Source organism: Lucilia sericata, unplaced genomic scaffold (assembly GCF_015586225.1).
Source record: "Lucilia sericata isolate MDLA Ls3-8-SP2 unplaced genomic scaffold, ASM1558622v1 Contig000015F_arrow, whole genome shotgun sequence".
Classification (NCBI taxonomy): Eukaryota; Metazoa; Arthropoda; class Insecta; order Diptera; family Calliphoridae; genus Lucilia; species Lucilia sericata.
Window position 1 is genome coordinate 1197218 of NW_023994054.1, and position 16873 is coordinate 1214090.

The window sequence follows — 16873 nt, forward strand, 5'->3', positions numbered from 1 at the left end:
CATTAAAATTTAAAACCTTCTACATATATCTCATTTCAACCATTGGACTCACGATACTTTCAAAATTAACAATTCATATACGTAAATATGTCCCTTTTATGCCTGTTTACGTACAAGAAATTTATTTAAAATAATACACATTTATTATATTTTGTTCCGTTATGTAATTTTTCATGAAAAATAAAACAAAAATAAATAAAATCCAATATTTTATGTGTATTATTTGAATTTAAACATACAAAATGTGTTGTTCAATAATACGAATTTTTCGGTATTACGAAAGGGCCTGACACTATATAATTCGTACTAGTGGACGTCCACTGTAAGAGGTTATATTCGAACATCAATCTCGGATGTTGGGCCTATATTTGAGTTTAGGTCACTATAATGCGATTTTTTCAATTCTCAATTCACTACATTCATTTTGAATTGTATTATAGCATATCGATATTAATATGAGTGTCGTAAGAAGAGCTTTTATAAAGGTTTGGGTCAAATATTGGCTAAACTGTGTAGGGGGGATAGGGTCAATTCTGGAACGACCCTTTAATTCATCTAGAGATTTTGATCATTAGAAAACTTCATTAGATCAAATTTCATTGTTATGTTGCTATTTTCAGCCAAGGCACCATATGGAGTACCCTCCGATATCCGAAATAATTTCAGTTATGATTTCTAGAGGACGGTAGGTAAAATCGTGGACTGATAACACCCATTCCAATACCAAACAATGTGTATTTAAAGTATTTTCAACGCACAAAGTGATTGGCGAACAAAATAAATAAATTTTTGAGGGACCACGCCATAAATTGGGAAGTGTTTCAGAATAACAAAATCACTAAACCCCATATTTGTTTAGGATGATTATAAAAAAACTGAAATTGAATAGATGAGTATATACGAGATTTAATACACTTCATATGTAGAAACCCAGTAAAAAGCGTTTTCAAGTACTCATGTGTTTTGTAATATAATATTCAAATAAGTATGTGAGTTTTTGCGTGTTTTGTAAAATTTCATATTACAGCTACAAAATAATAAAAAGTTCTAAATCCACACATACTTATTATGCCTTCAGCACTATTTAAACAAAATTAAAACAAAAGTTTTATATTTCCAGAAATCAAATATTGAGTTTCTTTTCCAAAGGCAGCCTCAAATTAACAGAGAAATATAAAAAAAATAACAGACACTGTAATGTTAATGAAAATTGTATTATTATAGTGTCAGCATTACGAATTAAAATAAATTAAAGAAAATATTTTGAAATGATGCTAAAATGAATACGAGAAGACCAAAGGCAACGTTATTTTAATATTTAGAGATCATAATTTTGCTAATTTAAAACTCTTTTCACCTCCCAAAGAAAACACAAAACACCCGATATACAAAAAATTCTTAATCGCTCTTGATATCAACTCAAATTTTTATCATTTGCCTAAAATCATAAAATTCATAAAATTGATAGAACCTCTTAAATAACTAGGTTAAAGTTTTTTGTTCAAACACAAAAATCTATGTCAATTGCAATACATTTCAATTGTGGTTTTCAACAACAATTCATTTCAGTCTTAATAAAAATACCAACATTTTTATGTCCAAAATTTATCATGTTTTTTTTTCGCGAAAAAAAATTAAAACAATTATAATTCCCACGCAGTTTTTTTCTTTGGTTTTCGGTTCATTTTAAATTTCGTAAAAATGTTTTATACCCTACACCACTATAGTGGGGAGAGTATTATGCGTTTGTGCTGATTGACCAAAAATATTGGTCTTACATCCACCTTAAAGTATACCAATCGGCTCAGAATCCGATCTGAGCCAATTTAGCTATGTCTGTCTGTCCGCACTCTACAGATTGCAATTTTCAAGATAATCTGATAAAATTAGCCTATTGAAAATGGTTAAAATAGGTCTATTATTTCGTATAGCCCCCATTCAACCGTAAACCCGAAAATGGCTTTTGAGTTCATAAATATGTTATGTCTTATATCAAATCGGCAAAACTTTGTTTTATATAAGTCTTAATGATATTGCTGATCTTCGTAATGATCGGACCTCATTTGACCCTATCCCCCATACAAAGTCCCTTGACTTGATGGTCAAAATTCACTTTTAAACACTAATATCACGATGATATTCTGCATAAATAACTGATAAAGACGAAAATCCCTCTACTAAAATTTATAAGGATAGGACCATATTAACCCCTGTTCCCATATAACTCCTCTTTTATAAAATCCCTTTTTTGTCAACAAATTATTAAAATATTTCTGAATTAAGGTAAAAATTCAATTAAATACTTTATTTAAAAAAAAAAAAACAATCAAAATTTTTAACATAATCACTGGTGTAGGGTCGATCATGCCCGACTATAAATTCTTACTTGTTTTATTTGAGAGTTAGTCGACTGTAAATTTTTTTGTTTTCTTATACTGCTCGTTATTATTAAACTATTCTTCATGTGTTTTTTGCGAAAAAGAAATTTTTTACGTAATTATGCAAATTCTGTGACAGGCATGGAAAAATTAGAATGTGAAATTATTAGAGTTGCACTTTGGTCGAATAAAAAAAAAAAAAGTTCACTACAAATTTAGTATTCGATGGATCGAGAAATGATTATTCGAACGAATAACGATAAATGCTCTTTATTCCAAATATAGACCAACAGTTCCTTATAATTCTTCCGCTGATCAAATCGAGTCGCTTTACGATTGATCAACTTTAGAAAACACTAATTGCTTTCCAAAAGAAAGTAAGAAGTTTTGGCCGTCTCGTCGGTGCCCAAATAGATATGTGGCCTCTGAAGTCGAAAACATCGATTTGAACAAATTTATAGCTACAGAGCAAAGGTACGACATTCTGTCCGTCCGTTTTCAAAAAAATGCCATATTCTTGGTGGTTAGATAGCATCTGTCTAAAGGTTTTTTTTCAACTTTCTGAAGTTCCATATATTATAACTTATTGATCCTAATCTTGTATCAGTGAATCAGATAAACTTTATATATGTTTGAGTTATTTTAAGACAGATTTTTACTATTGAAAACATCATTTTATAGATTAGGTTACGCCGAAACGAGAATGTATATTACCAATCCGAAAAATACACCTAGATCGCTAAAGGGTCTGTTGGACTCACCTTTCTATAAGAAATATTAGTAGTAAAACCTTATATATATATATGTTATGTCTATTTCGGAACGTAAATTATGCGCAATACATTTTCCTTCTCTGGTGTTATGAGTTTTTAAAAGCCGTTTTGTTTTGTTGTTTAAAATTTGGCGCGTTTTTTTATTACACATTGTTTTGTCCAGGCCCGCTTGTAGGTGTGTAAAATGAGTTGTATATTTTTATTTTTACTATTTTGATTTGGTGTAAATTCCATAAAAGGTGTTAATTAAAATGGTTAAAAAACGTTTATTTTTTTATATTTCAAATGTTATTAATATGAAGTATAGAGTTTTTACGATTATTATTATTTTAATGGTTTTTTTAACCCAAAGAATTTATTGCAAAAAAATATGCTCCATTAGAAAAAAGGTGGGTGTAAAATGTATTGTTTTTATTTGGAATTATGTTAAATTAATAAATGAAATATATAAAAACAAATATTATAAACTATAAATAAGAATTATTAAGACATCAAACATTTTGATACAATTTTTGTATAAAATTGTTTATACGAATAAGTCAAATAAAATTTTAGATTAATCAAATAGGTAGTAAAAATTGCATTCTTTGTAATTTTCTATGATTTTAATAAAATTTGAATCGATTATTCGAATAATTTTAATCGGATAATCGAATAAATTTAATGGAATAATTAACCTTAAACTTAAAAAAAATAAGATATCTTATATAATTACAATTTTCCGTCAACATTACTTCAAATTAATCGATTATTCGGCAATATTTGATCGAATATTTGAAGAAATTAAAAAAAAAATATATTCGTTAAATAATATCACTGCAAAACTATATATATATATATATATATATATATATATATATATATATATATATATATATATATATATATATATATATATATATATATATATATATATATATATATATATATATATATATATAAATGAATGTATGTTTGTTTGTATGTTGGTATGTTTGAACGTTATAGACTACTTAACGGCTGAACCGATTTTCTTCAAATTTTCACAGCATATACCTGTATGTCTGGAATAGGTAATAGGCTACTTTTTATTTTAAAATTCCAAGTGGGCGAGGAAGTAAATATTAAATCTGTATATTTGAGATAATATGTTATATGTTAGAGTCCTCAAATTTTGTCGGAGCCACTTTAGTGTCAATATGATTATTTAGGACAAAAAGTAGGCGGACTAACATTAGGGGGCGTGGCATCTCCCATATAAATTGAATACAAAAATTTTGCACGAATAACTTTAACATCCATTTAAACATTTTCGGTAATAAATTGGCGGACTACCCATGAGGGGAGCGACACCTCCCGTATTAATTAAATATAAAAATTCGTTTATCTGAGAAACTAATGTAACTAAATTCTTCTAATTTTGCACAAAGAACTTTCATCTGAACATTTTGGAGTAAAAAAGCGGACTTTCATATGAATTAAATAGAAAAATTAGTATATCTGAGAAACTATTGGAACTAGAATCTTCAAATTTTACTTGAAGAATCTTGACACCTCCCATATTAATTAAATATACAATTTCGTTTATCTGGGAAACTAATAGAACTTGATTCTTAAAATTTTGCACAAATTACTTTAATATTCGTCTCAACATTTTGGAGTAAAAAGTGCGGACTTTCATCTGGGAGCTTGAAGCCCCCACATGAATCAAATAGAAAAATTCGTATATCTGAGAAACTATTAGAGCTAGAATCTTAAAATTTTACATCAAGAACGGGTGGACTTTCAATAGGTGGCTTGGCACAACATATATGAATATATGTATCTTGGAAACTCTTATATTATTAAAATTTTTCATAGATAGATAGAAATTGGCGAACTTGCAATAATTTGCTTGACATCTCTCATATGTAACATAATATAAATCAGGAAAACTATTGTAGTTAGAATCTTCAAAATCGTAAAGTGGGATTTTTATTTGTAAATATTGCTTTTAGGGTTGCAAAGCACACTGGGTATAGCTATAAAAAATGCCGAATAAACGAATCAAGCCTATTCCGGATACCCGCTTTTGATGTTCTGCATCGATCGAAAGAAATAATGTTTGGACTATAAGGTGGGTGAGGCAAAACTTCCCAACTATTTTCTAAATGGTTTTTAACAGGTATTGAGACATGTGGCCCACTCGTCATGATGGAATAATTACGCCTTTATGTCTGGCAACATATTGTGGACCATGCTCGCTTCAAATGAATCAATTGCATTAAATACAAGTCCCCTGTGCATTAAGCAAATCATAATAGATAAGACCCTCATGGTCCTATCGAACGAAAGGGTTTCGGCCAGTTGACCGGGGTTTTAATATACGATATTTTGTTTTTCATCACGTAAATCAGCATCAATTTCCATTATTATCCAATATTTTCTTATGATTTATCACCTTACAAATAATTTATCTTGTAACAAAATAAACTAATTTTTAAGACAATTTACTGACCTGTAAATTTTGTTATGAATATGAACTCGAAAAAAATGCTATAAATTTTAAAAGTTAACCAAATACTTGTACTTGGTGCTACTTTTTTAAGTAGGTTTTGTTCCCAAAGACCCAAGACAAGTGTGTCTTTTGAGAATGTGTTGTTGGCAGTTGTAATTTAAAAAAAAATCGTTTTCTTATTTGCAAGTGTTTTTTTTTCAAATATTTGTTTGTAATCCATCTAAGATAATATTGAAAATATTTGTGAGCTTAAACACAAACAGGTTTTTTGTGTGGAAATAAAAAAAATATTATAAAGAAAAATATTTATAGCTTTCTCAACGTAAGTCAAGAATTACAGTGAGAGAAAAAATTTAAATTTAATTTTAAAATAAATTTCAATCCTTTATTAATGCCTTCATCAAAACTTGGTTACTGCAACCTTAACTATACGCAGCGCAACAAACTGAGTTGTCCCAAAGCAGGAAAAAATTTTCATTATTTCCTGAGTTTCACCTTTACATTTCTTTCAGCGTAACTTGCAAAATTTGTATACAAAACATTTATATTATTCAACACCAATCACTTCTATGATCATTTATAAATAATGTGAGTTTTTTTCTGTTTAAGATTTTATTGCTAAAGGAAGGAGTTATAAGTTGGAAAAAAATTTTAAACAGAAATAATAAATGCATGTGAAATATATGAAAAAAATAATATGTTTGGAATGTGTTTGTTGTTCAACGAACAAGTGTGTCTTTTTGAATACAATTTATATTATTTTAGTTTCGATTTTTTTTTCTATTGCTCACAAACAAGTTGTGCCAATGACTTAAAGAAAAAATATTTTTCAACAATTTAGCACGTTACGAAATTTAAAACCAATTTGAAAAAAAATCAAACGACTTGTTGCTTGGCTATAATAACTGATAGTTTTTTATTATTTAAGCAGATATTTGTCCAAGTTGTTGGCAAAGTTGTTGCAGAATAAATATAAGTCAACTGTAAGAATTACCAGCTTTTTATTAGTAAGAATTATAGCAAACATTTTTTAAAATTTATGGGAAAATATTTAGCAACATATGTTCCAAATACCGCATTTAATTGACAAATAAGTCAAGTATAAATAAGTTGTAATATTTTGAATATTCATTAACATATTACAAAAATTTAAATGCTTAATTTTCAGATCAATTGAAAACTAAACTAAAAGGCCTTAAGTTTTCGTCAGCAGATTGTCCATTAGTATATCTTAGACATAATGGATTCAGAACAGGTGTATTTTTTGAATGAGGTTTTTATCTTTACTAAGTGATATGTCATTTTGAAGGGTACATATGTATGTGTCATTTGAAGTGTTCCAATTACTCGCCGCAGCTTATGACGAATGTGTTCTATCAGTTTCAACATGCGGGAAATGGTTTGTGCGGTTCAGAAGTGGTGATTTTGACTTAAAAGACAAATATCTGACATGCCAGCCAAAGAAGTTTAAGGACCAAGATCAAAAGGTATAACACCCTAGAGGTTATTGTCAAACTCAACTAGGGCTTTCATTGGGAACTACTCAAGCAGTAATTTCAACCTGTCTGCGAGCAGCAGAAACAGGGAAGGTGGACTATTCGAATCGAATACAAGAGACCTTGAAGTACGATTTTTCATATCCGAAATGCAGCTTGAACGCTATGGAAGAAAACCATTTTAGCACTGACTCATTACTTGCAACGAAAAAATCCATTACGATAAGCCGAAGCGTAAGAGAAGTCCGGCCAACAAACCAAATGAACACGAAACCCAAATATGCATGGCGCTAAGGAAACGCTCTGTATTCGGTAGGATCAAAAGCGTGAGAAAAGTCAGAACATTACAGGGAAACTATACCGAGTGCAACTGATTGGTCATTGGCCGAACTAGTTCGAGAATATGTGGTCAGACATAAAAGCGCAATATTTCATTATGAAAACATTTAATGTATGTTACATCAAATCCGAAGAAATACACCTAGGCCTATAACGTGCCTATTGCGCCAGTGCCTCAGTTGGGCTTCATACTTACAACCTCCGGTCTAACAGACTAGAACACTAATCACTAACCCACCGGAGATCACACCTGTTAAAGAAGTGGTTGGGGAGTTTTGTCACTTTTCCTTATACTCCAGACCTTGTTTAAATTGATTAATATTTCTTTCGATCGTTGCAGAATGCTCTCTCTGAGATACACTTCTCTTCAGAACAGGCTATCCGAAATTATCATGATTCGTTTTTAACCTCAAAAGACGAACAATTCTTTTGACGAGTCATCCATATAATGCCAGATTTATATTCTACAAACCTTTCAAAGTTAAAGAAATATATTTTCTACATAAGTGTCAAAAGAGATGAAACTTTCTTAATACAAATGGCTCCCCTGTGCCTTTAAAATTTCCTTAATAACTTTCAAAAACATAGTACTTTGAAAGTAATATTATAAAATTGTATTTGCCAGAAAAACTTTTCTCATATTTCCAATCTAACATACACATATACATAAGTGGTCTCAAATAAATTAATTAATATTTCAAAAATCTATTCGTGCAACATAGAAAATCTATAAACTCTTATGTACACAAAAGAAAAATTATGTGAAAATTATTTTGGAATTTCCATAATGGCTCAAACACTTAATCACACACTACAACTACACCATTTCCAATAGCATTTTTTTGTGCCTGCAATCCATGAATTCCTATGGTCTTAACACTTAATCACACACTACAACTACACCAATTCCAATAGCATTTTTTTGTGCCTGCAATCCATGAATTCCTATGGTCTTAAGATCATTACAAGTAAACATATGAGGAGATCACTTATTAGATTTCATTAAAACACTTATCTGAAAAGTTCTGAACACAGAAAGAGTTTGGGAAACATGACAAAGTCTAGAGAACAAAAATTAGGAAAGACATTGAATCCTATTTAAGATCTATCCTATATCTTTGTAAGATAAGACTTCAAAGATTAAAATATCTTAAATACAATTGGAAATGGTGTAGAATTATGTAAAAAAAATAATGGTCTGGTAAACTGAGTCACTTTAATATTACAATTTGAACCAAAAAGTACTTGGCATATAAGTGAGTGACTGCCCGAGTATGTTGTACAATGTTTGCTATTTTACCACAAACAAAAATCTAAATAAATTGTGTAATAATTTATGATTTAATTGGCCTTATTCCAAATTATGTTTCATATTTGTTGTTGAACTTTTGTTTGAATTTTGTGAGAAACACAGACAAGTATCATTTAGAAAAATCTATGTAAATCATAAAGAAATACAAAAGATTTTAAATGCATGCCAAGCCCTCAAAAAAAATATAAACAAAAAAGTTTTTTTTTTTTAATAAATGACAATGACTTTATTTATTCATGACTTTTATTTTAGTTGTTTTTTACTCTTTTGGTCTTCTAAGCTATGAGTACTTTGTGAACCCATTAAATGATTGGTAAAATAGAAATGAATAGTTTCATGGCCTTAATTATTTATTTAGATTTTTTTGAAGGGGAAATAATTAGAAAAAAATGCTAAAATTGCAATTATTGTGGAAAAAATTCCATTAAAAATATTAAGAAAAAAAATTGTCATACAAAATTGTCACATGGCTACGAGGGATGATCGTAAAATTATAATGAACATTTTCAAACCTTTATCAAAGTCAAATGAAATACAAGTTTATGTATAGATTGGAGTAAGCGACGAAAATTATACTAAACGTGTTAAAATTTATATAGGAAATTGCAATACAATTTAATTTCGAACTTTAAATCATAAACTATAAGCACGACTTAAAATTACCAGAAATGTTTTGAAATTTACTCATAAACAACAAAGAAAAGAAATAACTTCAATGTCATCAATATTAAATAAAAATAATTTAAACAAAGTTTTAAACTTAAATACTTATGTTCATAGAAATGAGTTAAATCCATGATTAAGAACACTTTTCTTATTTGCCTTTAAAACCTCAAAATCAAGAAGAAACAAGCAAGAAATTATTGTCGGACGTGGCCGACCATATGATGCCCTACACCAGTTATGAATATTAAATGTGATTTATTTTTCATAATAAAGCATTTATTTTCAATATTCCCTTGTTCCGATACATTTAAGCAATTTATGGATGAAAAACTAATTTTTTGAAAGAGGCTTTATATGGGGGCTAGGGGCAAATATGGACCAAGGCCTATACAATTTTGTGAATATATTTATATTGACATAATATTTTATTGTGCTGAATTTCATCGCGATATTTGTGTTTATAAGCTAATTTGGGACATTCAAGTAATTTTCTGAAGGGGACTTTGTATGGGAGCTAGGGTCAAATGTGGCCCGATCTTTATGAAATTTGGCAGGGTCATCAAGACTTCTATAAAACTTAGTTGTGCCGTATTTTATCGATATATCTCTATATGTAAAACATAATTATGAGCTCAGAAGCCCTTTTCGGGGGGTTCTGTTGTATGGGGGCTAGGTGAAATAATGGACCGATTTTAACCATTTTCAATAGGCTTCGTCCTTAGGTCAAACAAAACGTGCGTGCCAAATTTCATCCAATTATCTTGAAAATTGCGACCTGTACCTTGCGCACAAGGTTTACATGGACAGCCAGCCAGACGGACGGACGGACGGACGGACGGACGGACATAGCTTAATCGACTCAGAAAACGATTCTAAGCTGGTATACTTGGTATACTTTAAGGTGGGTCTAGGACGAATATTTATATGTTTGTAGGGTATAAAAAGCTAAACTAAAGAAAAATTGTTTAAAACTAACTGTAATCGTTGAAAAGAAAGTTAATCTTTAGTGGAAAATATTGGAAAACAACAGCAAAGAAAAATCGAAAAAAAAAAAAACAAAACAAATTATGTTAATGTGCCATCAACACATCGACCGACCGAGAATCAACCACACCGCCATAATCACACACATCCATTGCACTTTAATCTATTACACATTTTCTTGCATTTTTTTGTTTCCTCTATCTTGTATGTCTTTAATGTTAAGCCTCTTATTTAGTTGGAAAAATCATCAGTTTAAAAAATGTCTAATTAACACTAGCTAGTATTTAAAATGTTTTTACATTGTTGTACGGGCCGGTTACATGATGTGTGTGCTTTTGCAGGGAATTAAAAGAATGAAATATTTAAAGTGATAAACAGAGTTTATTTTGATCAATAGTATATGAAGCTGTAGAAGAAGCTGCTTCTCAAAAAGTCTGCCTCCTCGACCAACTTATTTTTATACTTAATCGATGTCTGTTCAATCTGTGAATAAATTTTTAAAATGATTATAATTTGACACAGTGCCATTTTAGTACAGTATAAAAAAATGTTAATAAAATTATTTTATTTTGTAAAATAAGAAACAGGTTTAATTAAATAACATTTCGTATTATACACAAAATTTTCGTAAATATTACGAAAAAAGTTGTGTAGAGTCTGAAATTAATTATTGTGAAAATTGATCTTGATTTTTACTCTTTAGATATCAGGTGTTTGAGTTGGTAGCTAGTTGTCTATTCTGTCGATTCCCAGCAGAGAGCTTGGTAAAGGAGCGGGGACAACTAGCCCGCTGGATGCCTAAGTGTATTTCTTCGTATTTGATTTAACATACAGCTTCTTTTCAAACGAACTAACTAACTAAGATATCAGCAAGACTGTCTCCACAAAAATCGATGGTTCTAAAAAATTCATTAAATATATAGTTGCAGACATAACATTTATATTTTTCTACAAACTATGATATTCTGTTGCAAAACGAAACAATCCTATGGACTCAAGATCATCACCGGCAAAGTTCCCTAAACTTTATAATAGTTCCTTTAAGAAATCGATGATATTAGTTTATACATAGAGCGAAAAAATACAGTGCTTATAATTTTTCTATAACATCCGTTGTCAAAATATTTACGGATAGTTGTCAAAACCTCAAAAAAATACATAATACACAAAGTTACCAAAGTGACAATGCTATGTTGTCAAATAGAACGTTGCGTTGTCGAAATGACAACGATTCATTATTGAAATCACAACGATGCATTGCCGAAATGACACAAAGCGTAATCAAAATGACAACAATGCGTTATTGCAATTACAACGATGTGGTTGACAAAATGATAACTGGGTGTCATACAAATTGTATACACATCCGTTGTATAAATGTTAACAAACGTGGGTAAGCTCACTTTTTACAACGGATTGTTTCAATTTCGGTACTTTTCTACCAGTTTTTCCCTCTTCTTGGAATCGAATTCAGGGCAATCGTCTCTTGACCTATTCATAAAAATCAAAAAAAGCTAGCGATTCTCTCGGATCGACTTAAATGCGATTTTTATATTCAGAAAATCTATGAGGCAAATGTTAGAGAAGAGTAATCTATAAACTTAGATCGCAGCTTAGTAAATTTTCATTTTGAAGTTAATGGAAGCTATTACAACTACTGAACATTCAATAACTGGTTGCGTAAATAATTTGTTTGGCTGGCAACAGGCCGTCAAGAGTTACAATACGATTTAAGGTCCTTTGAACACAGATATAATGCGTGTTTTTTAACTCAAAAAAACTTACGAAAGCGTTAACTCTCAATCTGCGCTTATGACATTTATGATCAGTATACTCTGACAAATAATCATAAATAGATTGACGCTTTAAATCGGTAACAGATTTTTGACTACTTAAATTGTTTTCAGTAATGATCCTTGTTTTTAGTTTAATAGCTTTGGTAATAAATAATAATATTGACCTGACAATGATCCTGGTGAGATCATCCATACAATGAAATCAAAATTTGATGATATCTTGACTTCGAGAAATCGTCCAGTCAAAATCGATTTAACACGCCTCGATTAATGGAATGTTGGAGCTTTAGAAACCAACATTGTTCGTGTTATTCGTAATATAAGCAATGCACGAAAAATTGGCTTAAATGTGACATCCAGAATGTTTTGTTAAGAACGTTATAGAACTTTTTAAAGTTTATCAAAATTTAATACGTTTTTTTTTACCTGTTGCATTACATTGTAATAGTACAGTCCGGTACTTACCTTGCATGAATGCTGAAACGAAAAGAAATAAAGAAATAAGTTAATGGAAAAAATCTAAAGATTTAATCAAAATAGAGTTATTATTTAATTTCCCTCCGTTTAAACATTAAATTCTTTTAATATTTTTCAAGCATTGTTAATGAGCAAACAAACATATTTTAATTTTTGTGATTTTTTTTTGTGATTTCTTCCACAACACAAGTAATTTTTCGTAAATTTTTCTAATGGCAGCATTTTATTAGTTAGTCTGTGCTTATCTATGACAGAAGACGACACCTTATACTTAGTCACAGATATTAATATATTCCCTGCTTTTATACAGTCAACCACCACCATCCAACCATCCATCTATCTTTCTATCCATTTTTCTCACATTTCATCCACACTTTCATTGCACGTCAATGCATTTTGTTTAAACAAACAAAATATTTCATCAAAAAAAGAAAAATCATAATTACTCGTATTCATACAACTGCCACCAGCAGCTGCATGCAACCAAAACAGCAAACATTGACAGTACTTTGGTATAATTGCACATGCTGATGCTGATGCTGCTGCTGTAGTTGTAGTTGACAGCAACTATAAGTATGTAGTATGTATATTTAAACTTACATATAGCTGCATTTACTTATGCTGGCTGGCTGAATGGTTGGTTGGTTGGTGCAACATTCAGGCAACCAGCCAGCATCATCAACAGCAGGTTGTCAAATGAAAATTTCTATGTGTATGTCTGTCTGTCGTTCGGTCTGTAACTGTGTAAATTTGTAAAATCCATAGAAAATTCTATTAAATATAATTTTTGCTTCATCATCTATGAAAATAAAAAATACATACTCTCAAACATTTACTTAAATTGTGTTGACATTGTCTGGCAAATAAAAAAAATTATAAATATACATATTTTCCAAAAAAAAAGTCCTCATCATCATCATCATCACACTATGTATGATTCGTAAAGCTTTATATAATTTAACTTTTTGTTGTTGTCAGTGTCAGGTTTTTTTCCTCTTTTTGCTCGTTTTGGCTTTTGTGATCATAAAAATTATGCTAGCATCACCTGTTTTAATTGCTAGAAAAAAAGAATACGCTAAAACTTTTGCTTTGCAACTTCATTATAAAATTGTTTGTTCGCTTTTTTTTTTTTTTTTTGTCGCAAAAGTATTTTGTTTGTTAAACTAAAAATATATTAAAAAAAATTTACTAAACTAATGATTAAAAGGGTTCATAGCAGCAAAAAAACAAATAAAAATTGCACCTGCTTGCATCTGATAACTACTGGTTTTTTAGGTTAAAAAAATGCCAACAGAAAAGTCTAGTAAAAAATCTCGTTGTAAATTTAAATACACTACATACACGGATACATGGCGCAAGTGTATGTAAATATGTACATATATGCTAGTGTGTGTGATTAAAGTTTTCATACCAAACCGGAAAAACTTCATGTGTATAGAATAGCTTCAAATTTAATACAAATCTATTTGAGTTAAAAAGGAAAATATTTTATAATTTGGTATTAAAAATGGCATCGTTTATATCTGGATTTTGTGCAATTAATTTTTCACTACTATAGCTTCCTGTATATGCTACTTTGTAGACGTACTGGTTACACTATGCATTACACTGGAACGATTTAATAACTTGTTAATGTTTTAATAGATTTTAGCCTTATCCAGTGGTTCCTGTACACATTTAAAAATCAGTTTCAAAACATAACCTAACATAAAACCAATGCTCCACCTAAAACTATACTTTCTATATATTAATAACTAGCATACCCTGGGTGCTTCGCTACCTTAACAAAAATTAAATACAAACAAAATTTAGTTTCCTTTTATAGAAAATTAAAATTGATTTAAACATTTTTTAATATTTCAGTTTTTTACGTTCAATATCATGTGAATAAATTCGCATTTAGGAAGAAACTTGTATTTTTAATTTCATTCGTTTAGCTTTCACATTATAGAAAATTTCGAAATTACTATCTGAAAAAAGTACTATAAAATACCTCTTATTTAATCAAAAATTTTATGTTTCTGTGTTCAATATTATAGACAATTCAAAAAATATAATTTAATGAATGAAAAGATACCAAAAGCCCCTTTCAGTAGATTCTCATTCACCACTATGGAGAAACCAAAAGAAACCATTTGAAGAATGCAAAAGTACCAAAGAGTACCCACTTATAGAATATTATTCAGTCAAGATCATGTATGTTAAAATTTTTGTTCCTATGTTGAATATTTTAGAAAATTCATAAAGTACCATTTATGAGATAAAAAGTACTAAAAAGTTCTCTCTTAAAGAATCTTATTCAATGAGGACCGTGTATGTTTAATAATCACGTGTTTTAAATTCATATTTTAGAACATACAAAGAGTATCATTTGAAGAAAGAAAAAGTACCAAAAGTGGAATAAATTCTACCTTAGTGGAAAGTACTAATAAAAATAGTACAATTTTTCCCCTTTTCGCTTAGAAATATACTTTTTCGAGAATTAAGTTTTCAAAATGTTCCATATTTAAATCTATATATCACAGATAAAACTTAAACGATTCAAATTTGTTCCAGAAATATTGTGTTTTCAAAAAGGTACCAAACAATTTACTCGAAATTGGTCCTATATAGCCCTTAGTACTCGAATTCCAAAATAATATACCAATAGCTTATTTTGTGTGAGTAAATAAACTACTTTTTCAAATTTTATAAAAATTGGCTCAATGAGTTTGAATAAAATTAAATTTCCCGTTTTTCCCCTTTTTGGTACTTTTTTCCACAGTGAAATAGCAAACATTTTGTTTCAATAAATATTACAGTTAGTTAGTCCTTAATTTAATAGGAATATTTCAATAAATCGAAAAAGTTTTCATAATGTGCTAAAAAAAAAGTACCAAAAATACAGTTTTCTCCCTTTTACACCGAAAAAGGGCTGAATTTTAAAAAAGTACGAAACAGGTGTCTCCTTATTTTTGGAGATATATTTAAAATATTTACAAAAATTTTATTTTGTTTATTAGTTAAAAACTTATAAAGGGCCCAAAAAGGTACCAAAATCACATTTGTTACACATTTTCACCCCTTAAAAGTACGAATTCCAAAAAAGTACCAGGCACCCATCTGCTTATTTTAAGAGTAGATACATGTGAATTTAAAATTTTTCTTGTATCGCTAATATTAAGTAAGATAATTAAGAAAACCTGTTTTACCCGTTTTTCCCCCTTTTTTTAATGTACAAATTTACAAAAATCCCTGTCAAAATTTCATGATTCTAGGTTCAGCCGTTTGGGCTGTGCGATGATGAATCAGTCAGCCAGTAACTCTACTCTTTTATATATATAGATAATAGACCCCATTTATCGCCCAAGTAATGCTCATGTCGTAATATTTTATTAGGGGACTAGATATAACTAAAATGAATAGTAGAAAAATCTTCCACTGCATGTCCACTAATTAAGACATATCGGATTTATGAAAAATCTTTCTGGGTTATTTCTTTAAACAGTAGTGGCTTAAGTGTTTGGGAATTTCGTTATAAATGAACTTTGTTGATTAAGGTGGATGGTAACAGTGTCAATATCATGAGTGTGATCGCCACCAAAGTAAAATGTTATTGGATACTAATTGCTCAGCTCCAGAACGCCAAAAGAAAATGTTATCTGTAACCGATAAGAGTGATCTGATCGTTCATTGTTTACTTCATTGGAAAGGTATGTTTTTCATCTTCAGGGTAAGGTAAGACAGAAACCCTACACTGACCCTATGTGACAAACAAAAAACACCAATGTTAATCGATGATCAATGATGATAAATATCAATGCATTCCCCGCGAAGCTACATTACAGCTATGACAACAGTTGTGATGGCCAAAAAAACACTTGTCCAATTCACAATCGATGTCATATCGTCGTATGTTATAAAAAAATTTTCAAACTAAATTTTTTGAAACAAGAACAAAACAATTATAAAAAATACAAAATTTTACGATACAACCATACAACACCGATTATGAATAATACAAATTTATAACATTTCAGTCATACTACTAGATTGACGCCCATCAAAAAGTCTTTCGCGAAATAACTCCATACATCAGATCCAAAAAATTCCTGATTGATAACGAGAGGACTATATCTAAACGTTCAATGCATTCCTGGAGACGTAGTCCCCCAGCTCATCACAAATATGACACTT

The 16873-nt window shown here is 29.7% G+C and overlaps 1 protein-coding gene across 1 annotated transcript in view; it reads right to left on the bottom strand.

The window, feature by feature from the left end:
• The window catches only part of LOC119605460 (serine-rich adhesin for platelets), a 188941-nt gene extending 176244 nt beyond the window's left edge, over positions 1–12697 (bottom strand). The window contains exon 1 of the mRNA XM_037958599.1: positions 12686–12697. The gene's annotated coding sequence lies outside the window, so the exon portion shown is untranslated. The remainder of the gene's footprint in view (positions 1–12685) is intronic.
• Between the last annotated feature and the right edge of the window lie 4176 nt (positions 12698–16873).